The following is a 6,993-nucleotide window of genomic DNA, read 5'->3' as shown; positions in this document are numbered from 1 at the left end:
GAGAGAGAGAGAGAGAGAGAGAGAGAGAGAGAGAGAGAGATGGAATCGCCGGATTCGTCATACATGTCTTCTCCGGAGATGGCTTCGAAGAGATCTTCATCAACATCGCTACGCAACCCTAAATCTCCAACCTCAGGTTTGAACGAATCAAAAACTCAGATCTTGCCCTAAACACAAATCACTAATTAACTATTTTATTCTCTGTTTTGACCAAATGTTTGTAAATAGTTTTCTCAATCCTCCTACTTTTGATTTGGTATCTAGAAACCTTGTTTAATTGTTCTCATTTTTCGCGAATAGGAGCGCTTGATCTGGACATTTGGTTGTTGTTACGTGCTTATTTCGGTCCCACGTTGGCTGAAATAAATTGGTTGTTTAGTTAGTTAGGAGTCTTAGAGATAAGGCTTATCTAGATTAGGAATTTTTAATAAATAACTTGTACGTAGCCTTTCTTTGTTCAATGAGAATTTTATCCCCAAAATAGTGTTTTTTGCACAGAAAGGAGGAACGACCCTTCCCTCAAAGTGGGTCATCAACCATGTTGGATGAAGGATTGGAAATTTAGGGTTTTAATTTCAAGAAAGGGCAAACTGAGATTAGCTTAGGGTCTGTTTGGATACAAGTAGTTACCTTGTACATTAGTGGTATAAGTAGTTATAGAATTTACCTTGTAGAATTGTGATAAGTAGTGTTTGGTTGCCAGCCTCGTAGAGGGAGGGGGTGTCATTACCAATATAGAAAGAGAAGAGAAAGAAATAGAAAAAAAAGTTGAAGTGTGGTCTCTTTAGATTTTTATAGCATGATGCAAAAAAAAGTTGGCTTGTGCTTTGTGTTGCTAAGGCCATGCTTAGACGGGTATCTGTGGGTATGTTACTTTACTTTTTTATTCACTTGCTGTAAGTGATCAACTTTGCTGGCATGTGTACGAATGTCGTTGTTTATGTATATTGATTGATGTCATATAGCAAGTGAATGCAGGTACAGTGAGACACATTTCTTGTGATGCTTATGTGGTTGAAGTGTCTTTTTGGAACTTTATAGATCCTATAGCATGAATTTCCTTCATTGTTTATTTTATTTTATTTGTGTGTGTATGTGTCTGTTGGTGGGATTGGTTCTAGAAATAGTTTTAACTATCCACCAAAATCGACGTGAAACGACTGGAATATTTTTTGTTTCCATCACCATTGAAACACATCCTGAAACCAAAGTGCATACCGAAACCAAAGCCGTAAACATATTAGTGGTAGACTATATCGATATGTGGTACATAATTTCTTTGGACAGTGATTTTATTAATGAAAAGCTTGATGACCGAGTTGGTCACTAGGCGGCATACAACAAGATCACTCAAGAAGCAAAAATAGAAAGATACAAACACAAAGACCCTCAAAGAGTACCCCACAGCAGCGAACTCCCCAAAGACCCCCTCATGGTGGGAGAAAGTCGGATATAATTATATTTATATAAGTTGCATTTGATATGCGGTTTATTTATTATGTACAAATATTTATATGAATTATATATGAAACATGATATGTGCTTAATCATCAGACATACGATAATTCAACTCAACTCAACTCAACTCAACTCAACTCAACAAAGCCTTTGTCCCAAACTAGTTGGGGCCGGCTAAATGAATCCTTTAGAAAAATTTCATGAAGATGGTGATTTTTTTTTTGTTGTTGCTAAAACATTATGGGTGATTTTTTGGCTCATGTGATGATTTTGGAGTATGTATTTGTGCTCATTCTATCACTTCCTGAAGTTCTATATGAAATGTCCATCACTTGCATATGTTTCCATAATTTTACAAGTTTTCCACCGACATTTTAACCGAAACCGAATTGTTTCCATTTCCATTCCTACCGAAACAAAAAACGAAGCCAAAATTTAAAACCTTGGTTCTATAATCCGATTACTTAGACAAGGTATCCTTATTCAGGCTATATTATGATGAATGATGATATGCTTTTTGTATAAGATGTTGAAAGTGGATATTAGCTTGTGTCGGGTGTCACCTATTGTTCAAGGGGAATTAGGAGAGGGCTTCCTCTTTCTCTTTTTCTATTTGCTCTAGTTGTTTAAGACATTTAGGTTTCTTGCCTACTTGGGAATAAAAGGGCTTAGTTGTAGGGTTCAAAGAGAATAGTCCCGTTCCTAATATTTTTTCATCTTCGATTAATGGATGATTTTTTGGTAACGAGAGTGGAGAGCATATTCAAGATCTGTTAGTTATTTTAAGGTGGTTTCAATTGTTTTTCTTTCGTTTGCAATTAATGGATTTTTTTGGGGGGTAACGGAAGTGGAGAGCATAAACATGATTTGTGAACAATTTTAAGGTGGTTTGAAGTGGTTCTTGTTTAAGAAGGAGCCTGGATAAAGGTTTGTCGGTGGTTGTTAATGTAGCAAATGAGACTTGAAGTTTTTTTCTGGTGGTTGATCATCTCCCAATCACATACTATGGGTTCCCTCTTGTCGTAGGCATCATAGTCACACAAAAATTTATTATAAATTTATCAATTACATATAGTATCTCTATATGTTGATTTATCATCCATATATTGCCAATATATCTGCAATCAATATCTTAAAACTTATAAATATATTAACTTAGCGATTTGCTAGGGAATTCTGTGGAAAGGCATTTCAAGGCTGACTTTTGCATGAGAGAACAGCCACACAGGCTCACTTTCAGGTGGCTGTTCTCTCATGCAAAAGTTAGCCGCGAAATGCCTTTCTGTGAAATTCCCTAGCAAATCCCAGTAACTTAATAATATATTAATAATTGTAAGTAAAATAAATTTATATTGAAATTGGTAATATCTCACTGATCAAACGACATGAAAATTCTAGAGATCACAATATATTGGTGATAAGTAAGCCTATAAATGACGTTTTTATCAAATTAATGCCTTATCTCCATGGGAGATGATACCATCACCCCCTTTTGTGATAAAGGGTGATAGTTGGGCTGGGTTTACTCAGGTAGTGAGTACTCGAGTCTAAAAATTTAAACCCAAAGGTCCGAAGCCAACACAACACAAGGTGGGCTCAAGAAACTCTTCCCGAACCCAGCCCAATGTAAAATTGACAGACCAATTAGCCAGCCAACTCAACCCAACCCATGAAATGAAGATAAGGGAGGCAAGGGGAGAGGGTTCTTGAGTTTACATTTTTTTCTTACAGGCTGATGATAGCTTTCCAGTATTTTTAATAGCCTTTAACATCTAATAAAGAATGTGTAAAATAAGAAGAAGTGTGCTATTATTAGTCCCCTCTCATTATACATTTTGATAGATCAGGCTATATGTCAAAAACCATTGGTATCCCTTCAAAAGTGCCTTCGGTTTTGTTGGTGACTTAGTTTAAAATGGGATTATCTTTGTGGACGAAGAGCTATTAAATCATTTGGTGGGAGGATAACCCTCATTATAGCTACTCCCGCTAGTCTTCGGGTTAACTTACATTCATATTCAAGTGATGCCTTTGCTGCAAAATTTGTAGTAACAGATATGGGTTGGGTTGGCGGTGGGTGGGATTATAGGTAGTTCCCTAGATAGGTTTTGGGTGCATGACAGTACTTATGTATAAAGATAGATTTTAGTTGGTGATAGGTAATGACATTTCTTCCGCATTTTGTGCGTGTCCTCTTTACACTACATCGATAACATAGGTAAATATTTGTTCTTGGGACCTGAGGTCCCACCACAATATGATACTGCCCATAATCGCCAATCCTTTATGGAAACCTAAAATTTGAGTAGGCCTCCTTCCTTTAATGGCCAATATACTAGCCACATTTGTTGTAGTTTAATTCTTTTAATGAGTTCATTGTGTTGAGCGTTTCTATTGGTAACTTTAATTTTCACAAGTAAGCTGGGCAATGTTCTGGTGTCGTGTTCCGGTGTTTAGTACCTTCCATTGAGCTGCTGGTTCACCCTCATTCTTGCAGAATGCAAATAATTCGATAGAACTAATAATTTATCCTTTTTATATCTGGATTGTGTATATGTTATTTTAATGCCTCTACTAGCCTAAATCTTTTGGATAGTAGTTAGTTTTGATGAACTAATAATTTATCCTTTTTATATCTGGATTATGTCAGAGTATATGGAGTGCAACTTTAGTAATGTAAGGAGGCGGGGCGACGATGTAGTAAATATGTCTCGACAAGAGGTATCTAAGAGGGATATCTTTTGCTATCATGGTTCAATCTTACGTAAGGAAGGAGAGATTGAAGAGGATGTTAACCATTGAATAAGAGCAAGTTGGTCGAAGTGGAAGCATGCTTCAGGAGTTCTGTGCGATCTTAAAACACCTACCAACTTGAAGGGAAAGTTTAATAATATTGCTGTGAGGCCAGCCATGCTGTACGGCTCAGAATGTTGGGCCACCAAGAAGCATCATGTGCATAAGATGAGTGTAGCGGAAATGCGAATGCTTAGATCGATGTGCGGCCACACAAGGTTAGATCGAATTAAAAATGTAGACATTCGTAAAAGGGTGGGGGTGGCACCAATTGAGAAGAAGATGAGAGAGCACCGCTTAAGATGGTTTGGGCATATCCAACGTAGGCCTTTGGATGCTTCGGTGAGAAGAAGTGACTCGTGCCAAGTTGATGGAGTAAAAAGAGGTAGGGGCAGACCGAAAACAACTTGGGTAGAAACAGTGAGGAAAGACTTGAGGGCTAGGAACATAACAGAGAATATGACCTTGGATAGGATTGAATGGAAGAAAATGATCCATGTAGGCGAACCCAACTAGTGGCAGGATTAGACTTAGTCATTTTGAGCCGGGTAGATCCTTTCACCTTCTTCATGAAAAATTTCTAAAGGATTCATTAGCCGACCCCAACTAGTTTGGGACAAAGGCGTAGTTGAGTTGAGTTGAGTATATCTGGATTATGTATATGTTGTTTTAATGCCTCTACTAGTCTAAATCTTTTGAATAGGAGTTAGTTTTGATATTCAAAATTTTTATACCAGTCAACCTTAATTCTCTCATATGGTAGATTGACTTGGTTTAATATGTAATTTGTTGAAGTGGGTGTACTCGTTGAATCATATTGCCCTTCTCTTTTTGATTTTTTCCTTTCTTGAATTGCTCCAAAAATTCCATTCTCACCTGATATTTTGTCGAATCTCTCTCTCTATATGTATATGTATATATGTCTATATGTGTACATATCTAGATGTATATATATGTATAATATATAGGCCAGCTGGTTTTTCTCTTGCTAAATCTAGTTTATCTATGGCTGCTCATTCAGATGATAAGGAGAAGTCTACATACATTAGGTTCCTTGTATCAAATGCAGCAGCTGGGTCTGTCATTTGAAAAGGTGGCTCAACAATTACTGAATTTCAGTCGCGCTCTGGAGCTCGCATTCAATTGTCACGCAATCATGAATTTTTCCCAGGAACATCTGATAGGATAATCATGATCACTGGAGCATTCGATGAAATAATTAAGGCAACAGAAATTATCCTTGAAAAATTGTTTAGTGAGGTAGTTTTTGTATTTTGCCTTTATTTCTTTATTTTGTCTGAATATTTTATTTTTCCATATGCATGAGATTCCCTGCTGATTTGTTGTATTTGGCAGGTGCATGTTGAAGATGGTGATGATATTGACGCTACATCAAAAGTGAGGCTCATTGTTCCAAATAGCTCTTGTGGAGGCATAATTGGGAAGGGGAGGATCTACCATAAAGTAATTTTTAAATTTTTTTTTTGAATGATATAATTAAAGTTTGTTTACTGCATTTATTTTTTAAACATTTAGAAGGGTGTACATTTTTTTCCATCCCGACTTGACACTATTTTGATTATACAAAAGCTTTTGGTTTTTGTACTTTTCAGGTCTTTCAGTTCTGGTGCAAATATATTTAGACATTTCAATAGGATTATTGAGTTTTTAAAAAGTCCATAGGGGCGTCAATTGTTTTATTTTGGTGAGGTGGTATGCTGATTTCATTAGGATTGTATTTTGAATTAAATTTGCTTTTAGGCATTTTAAGTAATGCACAATGATATCCTCTTTTAAAAACTTGCGTGGTATTGTTTGTGCTAGTTCTAAATTCCAATTCCATTGTTGGTCATCCTCTGAATAGTTTTTATCTTATTTATCGTTCCATTGGGATTCGTGAATGATTTAGAGACTAAATTTTAATTGCAAGGTGGATAAACAACCAACAAGTGTTACCATTAAAAAAAAGAAAAACGTCCAACATGTGTTTTCTGTTATATGGAACTGATTTTGTATGCTTGAAAGTTGAAACCCTAAAACTCCTTTGCTTTGGTGAGGAGAACACACGTGCAACTACAAAGATTGGTATTTCTCTTTGGAAGATAGACTAAATCAATTGTTGAATATATAATATCTTAGGTTGTTGATTGCCAAAGTTTCTTACTGCCTACTGGTGATGAGGTTGTTGCATGGTATTGTATCCAGGGAAATCATGTTAGATACTTGAAAAACTGATACATATCCTCGATATGCCACATCTATAGATGTGTGACAATCCAGTTGGCAATGAATTACGATGTGGTCGGGGGGTTTCTCCAGGATTGTTGCAGAAGTAACAATCCAGTTGGCCACAACTATTCCTTTTGGCTAACTGGTTTCTGGTGAGAATTGTATCATTCATCATGCATCATGCACTAAAGAAAAGCAATAGCGTGCACAGATACGTTGTATTTCCAGATAACTGAGAAACAAGGGAAAGACTGGAAGAGGGACAGTTTGCAACTAAGGCATAATAGGACCAAGGTTTTAAATTTCGGTTTTAGTTTCAGTACTAAATTTTGGCCTAAATCTTGTAAAATTACGGAAACATTTCGGTATAAAATCATGGCCAAAATCCAAGTAAGATTCTTTGCCACTGGTTTTTTTTATTGTTTTTTAGAAATATCTTAAAGGTATCTTGTTTTTCTTCTCTTCTCTGCCAGTGGAGTTGATTTCTGTCAGGTTTTTTATCGAAATGTTGCC

The 6,993-nt window shown here is 36.3% G+C and overlaps 1 long non-coding RNA gene across 1 annotated transcript; it reads left to right on the top strand.

Moving 5' to 3' along the window:
- On the top strand, positions 1–5,717 carry LOC143858879 (uncharacterized). Its single transcript, XR_013239063.1, has 3 exons — positions 1–136; positions 5,273–5,511; positions 5,608–5,717. It is a non-coding gene; the product is annotated as an uncharacterized LOC143858879 (long non-coding RNA).
- Positions 5,718–6,993: the final 1,276 nt, after the last annotated feature.

Source organism: Tasmannia lanceolata, unplaced genomic scaffold, assembly GCF_043159265.1.
Source record: "Tasmannia lanceolata isolate RefF3 unplaced genomic scaffold, GAP_Taslan_0.1 ptg000029l, whole genome shotgun sequence".
Classification (NCBI taxonomy): Eukaryota; Viridiplantae; Streptophyta; class Magnoliopsida; order Canellales; family Winteraceae; genus Tasmannia; species Tasmannia lanceolata.
Note: the sequence above shows the minus strand (reverse complement) of the source record. Positions and strands in the feature narration are given on the sequence as shown.